This window comes from Anas acuta, chromosome 17, assembly GCF_963932015.1.
Source record: "Anas acuta chromosome 17, bAnaAcu1.1, whole genome shotgun sequence".
Classification (NCBI taxonomy): Eukaryota; Metazoa; Chordata; class Aves; order Anseriformes; family Anatidae; genus Anas; species Anas acuta.
The window spans coordinates 1,261,301-1,273,582 of record NC_088995.1 but is presented as its reverse complement, the minus strand read 5'-3'; the positions used below and the strand labels follow the sequence as shown (position 1 = coordinate 1,273,582).

General features: G+C 53.6%; 1 protein-coding gene across 1 annotated transcript in view; it reads left to right on the top strand.

Moving 5' to 3' along the window:
• The first annotated feature begins 2,410 nt into the window (after nucleotides 1-2,410).
• KIAA1671 (KIAA1671 ortholog) overlaps nucleotides 2,411-12,282 on the top strand; it is a 71,338-nt gene continuing 61,466 nt past the window's right edge. Inside the window, exon 1 of the mRNA XM_068654505.1 lies at nucleotides 2,411-2,520. The gene's annotated coding sequence lies outside the window, so the exon portion shown is untranslated. The remainder of the gene's footprint in view (nucleotides 2,521-12,282) is intronic.

The following is a 12,282-nucleotide window of genomic DNA, read 5'->3' as shown; positions in this document are numbered from 1 at the left end:
GCTGCCCCTAGATTGCGGTTAACTTCAGTCAAATACCTGCTGATAAACAGCGGGAGAAGGGGTCGGGCAGGGTCATAACAGGGAGAGGGCACGGGGAAGGAGCCCTCCCCGCATCAGGTCCCACGGGTCCCTCCCCAAGGAGCCACCATGGCCGCGGTGCCGCCTGCTGTGCCCGGTGCCGGGGGATCCCGGCTCTCTGCAGCAGTGCTGTGGGTCCTGTGGTTCCCTCTGTGCTGGCCCCACGCCGCAGCCGTTCCCGTTCCCATAGGGCTGGGATCTCCCCAGGGCAGCAGAGGCTGAGTGAGGGTTAGGATACGGCCCCTCCAGCTCTATACTGGAGGCTTTTCGAGACCAGGCCTGCATCCACCCCGCAGCTCTGCGGTCCCGCAGGTGCAGCTGCCGCCCCTGGCCTGCTGGGGCTTGAAGCATTGAGAGCTGCTCTGGCTCCTTTGAACTTCCCAAGTCTCATCGCCCTGGGTATTTGCAAAGGCACACGCTGAGGTTCCTCCTCAGACAGTGGGAAACGAGGCAGCAGCTTCTTGGGAAGGCGTCTGCTCTTCTTGAAGTCGCCCATTTGAATGCAGCCTTCCCAAAGGCTACGCAGCCTCCGGAGCCTGGCTCGGCCAGTTCTCTCATCTCTGGCTGCGTCGTGGTATGTAGGAGTTTTTGTGGAGGGTGATGCCATTAGAGCGGCACCTGAATAACTGATCAGGCGATTTCATTGTTTCCCATTCCTTTCTGAAAGCCCCGTGTGCTTGAGCAGTGGTTCCCAAGCCATGGGTGGACCGAGAACCACTTCAAAGAGGGAAAAAGCAGTAACACCCTGTTTGCAGAGGCACTAATCTGAGCCGTGGATCACCCTCGCTGTGCGGGCATGCGTCAGTCCCAGCAATGGCCTGGGCTGCGGGATGGGTGCCGGCATGGGGGTGACCGTGCTGGCCATGTGGGGAGGGTGCTGGGTGGGGGGACAGGAGGATGAGGGGACAGGATTGTGCCTTCATTTCTGGAAAAGGGGAAGGTGAATGAGTCACGGAGCTGGGATCGCTTTGTGTTTGTATGTGGTGAAGATAAAAGCATTGCTAAGGTGGGGGAAATACATATATTAGCCTGATTTGGGAGCAAGGGGGTCTGTGGGAAAGGGATCTTGATTTAAATGGGATGTGGGTGTACACAACAAGGGTGGGGTAAGAGGAGGTGAGGCTCTCTTTTATTCGCGCAGCTATCGTGCAGCTGGGTGCTTCTGCTGAGAGCTCTCCCCTGGCCCCCAGCCACACACCTGCCTGGAGCAGCCACCGGGCAGCTCCTGCTCGGAGCTGAGGCGCACCAAGGAAGCATCACCTCCCTCCGGCAGTGCAGGCACGGGGCACGGAAAGATAAATCAGCCTGATCTGCCCAGGAGCCCTAAAATCTGAAGCAGAAGTGAGGTGTGGATGGGCAGTGACCGGTGGGCTCCCTGCTGACATGGGGATGCTGCCGGGCGCCCTGTGGCCCTGCTGGGAGCTGGCTGAGGGCGTGGAGCCGCCCTCGCTGCCACTTCTCACCCCGGCCACGGCCTGGGCACTGCCTGCCCAGTGAGTCACCGGCCCCGGAGCTGACTTTGGACTCCTCCGGCACACAAGCCACACCTTGGCAAGGTGGCAAGGAGCAGAGTCAGCGCTGACACCACCACACAGCCCGGGGGGCAGCACGGCTGAGGGGCCCGCAGGCAGGCTGGGGGGCTCCTGGCGGGCATGGAGCTGCCTCATGCTGAGGAGAAACCCGCCTGGTCTGAGGAGAAACACCCCTATCTGAGGAGAAACACCCCTGTCTGAGGAGAAACAGCCCTGTCTGAGGAGAAACAGCCCTGTCTGAGGAGAAACAGCCCTGTCTGAGGAGGAATGCCCCCAGACTGAGGAGAAATGCCCCCAGACTGAGGAGAAATGGCCCCAGACTGAGGAGAAATGCCCCCAGACTGAGGAGAAATGCCCCCAGACTGAGGAGAAATAGCCCCGGACTGAGGAGAAATGCCCCCAGACTGAGGAGAAATGCCCCCAGATTGAGGAGAAATGGCCCCAGACTGAGGAGAAATGGCCCCAGACTGAGGACACACGTCCCCTTCACAGCCTAAAGCTCCGTCCCCAGCGCTGGTGACCGAGCTTGCCCTGGCACGGGGGCCGTGGAAGGACGAAGGGACACGGGGCTGTGCTTCCCTCAGGGCTGGCACCGGCCTCGCTCCCGGGGCGGGACTCGAACCCGCGGCCTCCCCGCCGCCACCAGAGGAGGGGGGGGGGAGGGGGGCAGGTGGAAGGGGCGTGGCCTCCCTCTCCCCTCGGGGGGGGGGCTCGGCCCCGCCCACCCCAGCGGCGCCGCGCGGTCGCCTTGACAACGGAGCCGCTTCCCCCCCGCGGCCGGGCACTGCGTGGGGGCGTGGCTCGGAGAGGCCCCGCCCACCCCCCCCCGCCCTGGCCCCGCCCACCCCGGGCCGTGCCCGGCCCGGTCGGCGCCTGCCCGGCGGGGCGCGGAGCGCGGCGGGGCCGGGAGGTGAGAGCGGGCGGGGGGCGCGGGGGGCGCGGGGGGCGCGGGGGGCGCTGCCCCCACCCCGGGGCTCCCCCACCTCCACCCCGGGGCACCCCCCGGGCAGCGCCGCCGGTCGCTGCGGCACGGCCGGTACCGGCGGGGCGGGGAAGCACCGGGGGGGGGGGTTTGGGGTGGGTTAGGGGGGTCCCGGGGGGGTCCCGCAGGGGGCACGGCCGGGCAGGGGTCGGAGCCGGAGCCCCCCCTGAGCCCCTCTGGTGCCCCCCCGGTGCCGCAGGGTGCTGCCGGTGGGGAACGGCCCCGGGGCGGCCATCGGGGGTGGGTGGGGCGGCGCTGGGTTCCCCCCGTGGGTAGGGGGGTGGGGGGGGTGCCCCCGGTAACGGCGGGGCTGGGGAGAGCCTCGGCAGGAGGAGCCCCCCCCCCCCTCACCGCCCTTGGTGTTATCTCCCCGTGCCCCCTCGGGGTGTTCCGGGGGGCTGGCAGCAGGGGGGGGGGGGGCTGGCGGGGGGCTCAGCACGGGTGTTTTCCCCAAAATCTTCCATCCGAGTGGTTATCAACTTTTTGTACTGTTTTATAGGTTTTATGTCATTGTGTTTTGTGCTTTTTCCTGCAAAAATAGCCATGGGGTGTATCGGGGGGTCAGTCTGCGGTGGGTTTTGCTTTGGGATAGGTGAGGGGCAGGAATGGGGCTGACGGTGGGGGCTGCCCCTAACCCACCCCGGTGGGTGCCCAGGTTGGACACCGAAGGAATTCCCCCGGGGAGGATCCAGGGTCGGGTCTGATCCCTGCCTCTGGGAAGGAGGGGAGCAGCCACCCATCAGCAGCTTCATGGTGATGGTCGTGGTGCTCCTCTGCATGTCTCTGCCCTGAATATCGCTCCTTTCCCCAAAAATCCCAAAGAAGAACAAAACGACTCTCGTCATAGCGCTGCCGCTCCCTGGAAGCAGCAGGAGCCCAGGGCTGCCCCTCCGCCTGAAATTCGCTGGTTGTCATTTTTCCTGTCCTGCTTTACCCGCGGCAGTAAATGATGTGACTGCGGTCCAAGGTTGGTGCTCGCGGTGCCGTTCGGCTGGGGGAGAAAGGTCGGCGCGTGCCCATCGCCGCCGCTCCGCATCTGGGCTCTGGCCGAGCAGATAGCAAGGTCCTGGGAAGGCTTTAATGTCTGGTAATTGAGCGCTTTATTGCCTCCGTTCAGCGCCGTGCTGCCAGCTGCACGTAGCTTTGATTTTCCTGTTTTAATGCTGTCTCCAACCACGTGCAGCAGCGCTGCTGCCTGCGATGCGAGCTGAGCCCCTCGGGTGTCCGCAGGCTTCCTGCAGGCCTGAGTTCCTCAGAAGAGGGGGAAAAATGAGTTCTGGCTCGGGAAGAGACTTGGCTGCAAGAATTTCAGCCTCCAAGGACGGTATTTCAGAAGCTCTCCAGCCCTGGTGCTGTGCAGGCTGAGCGCAGAATGGAGACGGTGCCACAAGGAGCACGCGTTCCCCGCGCGGCACCGGCGTTGTCCGGGGCTCTGCTCCGGTCAGTGCCTTGTTTCCCTGGCTACTGGGTAATTCTGCAGCCTGCCTTGTCGCCTCCTTTCCCCTTCACGTGGGCTTGGTTACGGAGAAGTAAAAAACGAGCTCTTTCTCCTTGGAGAGGAATGCGTTGCTGCGCTCGCTGCCCGCTCCTTTCCGTGGGGTCTGTCTTTGCTTTCCCCCTGCTCTTGGAGCTGTCTCTCCTCGGGCTGCTCTTCCAAGAGCCATCCGAACAAAGCTGACACAGCTCCTGGTGATTTTTCTCCTGTCTGTGAGTTTCTAAATAGTGGTAAAAAAAAAAAAAAAAGCTTCCCACAGGCTTGAAAACTTCAGCGCGGCGGTGCTTGTGGGGATGCCCGACAGGTTGGTGACACGGGGCTTGGACCTGGTGCTGGACGTGTTGGTTCCTTACCGAGGAGTCCCATCCATCCCCGTTTTTCTCCCTGAGCTGGAAGGTTTCCTCACCTCGATGCTCCACCGAAACCGGTGACTGGGTGCTGCTCCCTTGCCAGGGGAAGTTTCTGCTGCGGGTGGGTTTGTCACGCCGAGCTGCGTGCCGTGGAGGTATTTAAAGATGTGACTGGTGAAAGGGGTGTGTGCGCGCCTGTCTCGCTGCAAGTTTCAAATCCTTGGCATCCAGTTACATGCAGTGCCGCTGTCCTTTTCGCACTTCCAAGCCTTCTTTTTATAGGATGTTTTCCCGCAGGAGGGTATGAATAATGCTGGTTGGAAGTCTTTCACTTCCAGAGCTCGGTAGATTTTCACGTGATGCTGTTGGTGGCAGGGAGATGCTCGGTGTTTAGCTTTTCTGCTAGTTTATATCATTCTTTAAGGTAGCCACAATATTTTGGGGCTCCTTTTTCGATTCTTAAGGAGCTTTGGGGAGGAACGTGCTGTGTCTATTCAGAACTTTAAGGTGCTGTTCACGGGGCAGATCACGCTGTGTTCAGTGGGCTGTTGTAAAAGGGAGCCTGAAGTGAAGTGCTTAATCCTGCAAGCCCGGGCACGACGCTGCAGCGGTGCTGTGAGCGCTCTGTATCACTTCTTTGTGCTTGGCGTGCAAGGGTGATGAGAAGCCGGGGGTGTTGCAACGTTTTAGGTGTGTTTTTTGTTTTCTGTGTAGGAATCATCCAAAGGCATCATGTGGGGGAAAAAGCCACGACCTTCTTGCTTTGGCCTCGGGACCTATTTAAAGGAGGACTCCCTGGTGCAGGAGTGGCCTTTGGCACCGTGCGGTGGCTGTCCCCAGTTTGCAGCACAGGTGTCATAGATGTAGCAGCACAGCTTGAAACCCTCATGCTTGGTAAACTCTGGATGCCCCTGCCCCTTGCAGCCGAGGGCACTGCCTGCTCCCAAAATGTCCGAGCAGCGTGCTGTTGGGCTGCCCCCTGTGCTTCCCGTGGTGCCGAGGGCGTGCTCTGCCCGCTGGCTTCGAGTGAAATTCTTGGTGAAACTCAGCTGGTAGGAGCTGAAAATCTCATGGGAAAGGTCTGCTCGGGGAGTGAGGGTTTTTGTCAGGCCTAGAAGCGACTCTGTAAACAGCTTGATCATTTTTAGGCTCCTTCCCCAAACCCACATGGCTTACTTTCTTGCTTCCAACTGTCCTTGGTTTGTTTTGGAAATGTGTGATGCTGGAACTGCAGCAAGAAAGCTCTCAAACGGCTTTCAGGGCTGGGTGGGGTTAGTTTTCAATACATCTGCTTAAGTAGGAGAAAATCCCAAATTGTTAATACGTACTTTGGCAGTTTTCGGTACTTTACAATTACATGGAAACGATGGGGGTCGAACTTTTTTTGTACTCTTCACTTCTACAAACACGCTTGAGGACAGGAAGGGTAACAATGCTTTTTTAGGCTGGTGTGATTGTGGGGCTGCGATTTGGGCAGTGTGGGGGATTCTGAGCTGAAATTGCTGCTTGTTTGCGTTTCAGGTCCTGTCCTGTGAATGTGCGCTGAAGCCTCTGGGGGAAAATCTGGGCAGCCTTAAAGCCAATTACAGAGCTGTTCCGTAGAAGTTCTTATCAGTATTAAATGCCCGAACTTTCCATTTTGAGCTATAATAAAGCATTGAGCTATAATAAAGCCGTGGCATGCCTGAAATAAAACGAATGTTGGACTCGCAACAGTGTGAGAACCGAAAGCTTCTCGCTGTTGTAATAATTATGAGTCAGGATGGCCATTAGCTTGCTGTAACAAGTAGAAAAAGATAACCAAACCTGCAGCAATGAGTTATCTGCATGGTTTTCACTTGGAGGGGGAAAAAACTCCTGCGTGTGCGCTCCAGAAGTTTCTTTAATCAGAGCAATCTCGTTGCCCAGCTGTATGGAGCTGGGGGGAGCTGGGTGGGAGGTGAGGACCGGGCTGTGCTGTGGTCTCGGCTGAGTGCCTGACCCAGTTACCGCTCGGCAGCGCGGTCCGTGGTGTGTTGGCATCGCTTGGAAGCGTGTGTGTGCCCCCGAGCGAGGCCAGCCCCAGAGCAGGCAGCTTCAGCTTGGCTGCAGGGGCGGCTTGGGTGCACGTAAGATGAATGGCAAGACGGAAGAAAAAGAAATTAGCTGTGTTTTGGGGCTTTAAATGCTTGGGTTTGCATGGTGGTGAGGAAGTGATGATGATGATGGTTTTGCTTTGTTGGTTTTTATCTATGTCTAAGAGTTAAAGCCAAAAAACGTTATCCTTCCTTTCTAAGGGTAAAAAGCTGCTGGTGTTTTAGTGAAATGCATGAAAATGAGTGTTTGTGTGTGCTTTTGGTGCAAGCCATGTTGTCTCCATACACGTCAGCCACTGTTTATGTTTTTGCAGTGGCTGTTTTCCTGGTGGTGCTGTTGGTTAAGCACGTGCCTTCTGTGCCTCCCATCGAGTGGCGCTAATAACTGGGCAGCTCTGGTATTCCTGCCGATGCAAACGTGGGGTGATCAATGTTGGTTAGCGCTTGGAAGACACAAACAGGAATGGAATTTAAGCCGGTCTTTATTCCTTTCTTTTAATGAGCTCAGACTCCGGCTCGGATTGGAGTCTGGCTGCCTTCTGAATTCAGCTCCAGTATCAGTGACTCTTGGTAGGGAGCGAGCGGTGCCAAAGCCGCAGAGGGATGTTTATCTGCCGCGCGGACGCTCAGCCATACAAGGCTTTCGATGGACAAAGCCCTCTCATCCGTAACGAAAGCATTTGGCCCAGCAAAGTCGTATGTTTTAAACAGGGCTGGAATTTCTGGCCACCAGAATTGCGTTTGATTTTCATGAGAACGCTCTGAATTCCTCATTGAGCAGGACGAGCAGGGATGCCTTTCTAAAACGGGCACCGAGGCCCGAGCTGCGCAGTGCAGCTGGTTTGTTCCTTTACTTAGCGACCTTACAAGAAATGTCATTTTTGTTGCTTGTGGTCAAACAGTGCTCTGACTGTGTCGGTGCTTTCAAATGGCAGATATTAGTATAATTTGCCCTTAGAATATTTTAAGCACCCTAATGGTTACCTTAAATATCATCCTATCCTTGCAGTATGCATCTATGAACAGTATGGAGTTTTTTTCCTTGCATGTTATATTTCAGCCTACGATAGCAGTTGTGTTTGGGAAAGTAAACATTGTGATTTATGCAATTAATGTGAAGTATTTCTAAATCATGCTCAAATGTACGTGTCTTGTAATTCTTACTAGTCAGCGTTCAGGTTGTTCTTTACGAAAGAAAGGTTTTTAAGAGTATCCCATCTCTCTTTGGTTACTGCTTGTAATGAAGAAGAGATGAAATGGACAGGTATGATAGCAGGAGGGTTTCTGGTACAAGTTCTGATCCTTTCACCCTCAAATACAATTTTACATAGTAGTGAGAGGTTCTGGGTATTGCTCCGAGGTTGTGTGTGGTTGCAGCAGAGGTTTCCACGTCTCTGAGCTGTTCTTGCTAAACTTGATGGGGCAATGGATGTTTTCTGGTTTCCTTTCTTAGCTGTACTTGAATCACAGCACACATAGGAGAGGCTCATCGATAGTTGCGGATCAGCGTTTTGGGAAGGTCAGGGAAGCTGGTTTCTGCATGCTGAGCATTATGCTAATTCGGTTGTTAAACGTATTGGAATTGCGCTTCCTTTGGCTTCTGCAGTGCTTGCAGATTCCATCAGAGCCTCTGCTCGGCGCTCGGGGTGCTGAGGGTTGGCTCTGGGCAGGGAGAAGCCGTCTTGTGCCTGGTGCTGCCATCGGCTGCGGGAAGCACGACCACGGGGCTGGTTTGTACCGAGGTCCTGACTTGAGATGTGTGCTTAAACAGTGCCGCTGCTGGGCCAGTCTGACACCTGGAGATGAGAGCTAGAAGAGGCAGGAGCCTCACTTAGGATTAAATGTACTTTTTTATTTTATTTTTATTTTTTCTGGAGGAAAGGACTTTATTTTGGGATACAGGGCACCTGTGATGATTGAATTCATGGATTATGTGCAGACAAAAATGAAATGAGGTTGTGTATGGAAGCAGATGTGTAAGTTTGGTCCAGTTACTGACTGCCTCCTGCGAACAACGCGGAGCCTTTTCTCTTGTGTTTGGTCTTGAGTCTAGGAGCATGTATTAACACTGATTCCAAACAGTGTGTGCAGTAAGTACCCTTAGAGACTTGGTGATACCTTAAAGCATTTGAGATACGTGTTTAATGTAATGATTGCGAATGCTGCTGTCTTTGCTGGTGTTGGACTGTGACACAAAGTCAAAGAGAGTTGATTTTGAATCCACTTTTCTGCACGGTGGATGCATGGCTGACTGGGATGGGTTTTGCAGAAGCCTGGCTCTATGTGGAGCAGGTTAGGTTATTTTAGGTTTCTTCGTTTTGGAAGGCGATGGCTTCAATTCCAGGTTAGCGGTCTTTCAAATTGCTGCGTTTATGGGTGTTAAAAATGGTTATTTTAAAGTTAAAAATCCTTTCTTCTTCTCTGTTTGGCTTTGCTCTATGAATGACTGTGCTCTTATGCCTGTTGCATCCTTTCTAACGATGTGAGAAACCTGGACTCGGTGGCATTGCTTCCAGTGAAGGAGAAACATCGTTATACCTTGGGATGGCTGGAGCCTTTACACGTGCTCTTGGGGCGAGACTTCTTTTACTTTTCTGCCTGCCTGCTGCTCATTTCATTCTGGGTGTTAATTATTGCTTTACAACCTTTGTAAAGCTTGACCTACACCATTCTGCTTGTGTTGGCTCCTTGAAGTACTGACACAACTCTTCTGGAAGCCCATGTCTCAGCATCCTGGTAATTGCACTGCTTCCAGCAGGACCCAGTTGCTGATCGGAGCACAGAAAAACCTGTAAGTGTGGGAAGGGCACCCAAACTCAGCATTTTGAGAACGTCTTTAAAGGGTGTAGGGGAAGGTGGCAATGAAGCAGATGGCAGGTTAGCATCTGTAGAGGGGTGGGCTGGTGAGAGCCTTCCTGCCAGCCCTCCTGTGCGTGTGTCAGCCAGTAAATCTCTGCGTTGTACGTGTGTTGTTTGACAGTCTGCACCTTTTATGAAAGGTTTATCTGTTTTATCTTCATTTTGATGTGTTACGTTCTGCGGCTCCTGTGCTTAAAACCTAGCAGAAGGCTTAAAGGATTGCTGTGTGGTTGTGGCACAAAAATACCCGTGCTGTCGGGGCAGACCCATGCTCCCCATCCCGGTGGGACTGTGCTTGGATGCCCGTGCTGTGTTCTGCCTGCTGCTGCTCTGCTTTCTGCCCCCCTCCCAAATGTGTAAGGCTTTATGAGACTGAACTGTTGACTTTCAGTTAATTGGCTATTTTTCCCTGTCTGTGCTTTCTTGAGCATATAAGGAGATGGAGGGAGTTGTTGGAGTCACAAAGCTTCCAGATAGCGTGCTGACCAATAATTCATTACAGGCCTTGATTTTCCTGCGTAGCATCGTGCGTCTGAAGAACGAGGCAGTAAACAATGGCCAATGTGTAGGTTTTGTGCTGTCAGAGTTCTTGGCTTAAATGTGCTTTTGTTCACAAATAAGAAAAAAACAGGTCTGAGTCCTCACAGTCATGCAAAACTGCAGTGCCCTGTTAAATTTGTGGCTGCTGGTGGAGGAGGAAACTCCTTTGTGGGCTGCAGCTAACGAGGACTTGCTACCAGGTAATGAAAGAAGCAAAACTCGCAGTATTTCTGCAACGGGTAATTGCACTGGTGGTGGTGGGGAAGCTTAGGCAATTGGTGTATGTGGACAGCTAGATGTGACCGTGTGTGACAGTGGGAGCCTTACCGATGGAGCAGCAGTGGCTCCCCTGACACAAATGTTCTTTGCTTGGCAGCCTTTTTGTGGTACACAGCTTGGGGCAGGTTACAGATGCTGGATAGGAAGCGGCACCCTGCTGCAGTAATAATTCCTTCCCAAATTAACGCTGTGTTGGATATGTGGGGCAGAGGTCAAAGAACTATCAAAGCAATTCAGTACTTTGAAATTTTCAGTAGAGCAGATGCTGACATAGCATTTAACATTCTCTCGGCCAAAATCTGTTATTAAGAGTTGAACTTTTATAACAGTATTTTATTTTGACTCAAAATAGATCCACCCCTCTTTCTCTGGTCTAAATTTATTTTTGATTTTTACTGGACATGAGTGGAAAGATCTAAATCTGATGCTCATGTCTATTTGAGTTTTAATGGCTCTGTCTATATACTGAAAGGCATAATGAGAGCAAAATTAATCCAGTTGAAGATTTTTTTTAATAACTGCTTTGTTCAAAATCAGGTCATCTTTTAAATACAGCATTCGAATTGCTGCTATAGGATCAACAACCTGGGAGGACTTCATCAGGCAGCCTTTCCTGCGTTGGTCATAGTGCTGGGCAGGAGACTGGTGTTTTGGGGCTGTGTGCTGCTGCCCTGCCCTGCCCTGCCAGGACTCACGCTGAAGCTGGATTTTCAATGTGGTCTTGGGCCGTTGCTGGGTGTGCTGGAAAACTTCACTCGGAGGTGATGCCGATACCTGATAAAATAAGTCCAACTTTAATTCTACTGCTCCTTCCATTTTGTCTTGAGCATTTTTGGGCTCTAGGGTCCATGCATAAAAAAAATAGGGCAGCCACAGAAACTCCTCTGCGTTCCTACTCTCAGAAGTGCCCACATTGTCTCGGCTCCTGCTGAGGGGGGAGGCTGGTTCTGGACGTGTGCTGCGACTCCTCGCTGTCAGCCACCAGGAATGCTGCGAGTCGAAATTTGCTAGGTGGTGCCTACGGCTTTTCTCCTTTAATGTTTGCAGACAGCTCAGCTGCATCCTGTGATAATTGAGATGAATCCTGGAGAACCAGAGCTCAGTGTGAGGAGCTGTAAACACGCAGTTGCCCTGCTGCTGAGCCTCCGAATGTGTGCTCGGGACCTGCTGCCTGCCCTGGTATCCCAATGAGGGCAGCGAGGTCAGGCTGTGGCGTTCCTTAATGCCAGCTCTTTGTCTTCTTTGGCTCTAACAACAAAATATCGTTCCCGTCTGCTTCACGTGGGTACAGCTGTGGTACAGTTCTGTGGCAAGCTTGATCTTTAAGACAAATTCCTACGAGTTAGAGGAGCAGCCTTGGAAGCTGCTCGTTTGCTGACAGAACAGAGCAACCCAGGCTCCTCTCCAGGCCTCCAGGCCCAGCCCTGCTTCCAGCGGGGCCAGCGCTGTGGTTCTGCACCTCGTTCCTCAGGTAATGTCCAGGACAAATATTTGGGGCTTGAGTGTGGTGGCTTGTTGGCCCAGCTGGGCTACGTGGTTCTGTCATGAGTTACGCAAATATTCGAAAGGTGGAATGGTGAAGTTGCTACTAGGCAGTCCTGGCTGTCAGAGTTGAAGGAAAATGTGGTGTTAGAAGCAAAATCCACAGCTGTTGAACACAGAGCTTTTTGGTGTGTGATTTTAAGGAAAAAAAAAAAGCAGAACACCAGCTAGTGAAGGCACTGAGTGGTATATACCTAACAAAAATATGCAGTGGCAGGTTTCGCTTTTGCTGAGTGAAAGCTTTAGAAGTAGCACAACGTGTTACAGCATCAGGCTCCAAGTCTTTTGTGTGGTTTGGGCAGGAGTCTTTTAGTTGGTGGTGGTTCAGCCTCAAAATTCGTCCTTCAGGACAAGTGCAGATATAAGCTAAGTGTAAACGTTCCTTCTTTTCGCAGAAGCAAAGGACCCTTAGTGCTCAGACCTCAAATCTAGGAGTCGGTCACCCCCTGCTGTACATGTGCAGGACAGGGCCTGGCCTCCTGCGGCATGGGGCCGGCCTCTGCTCCGCGGGTCGGGGCCGTGACGTTCCCCTGCTGTGGTCAGGTCCTGT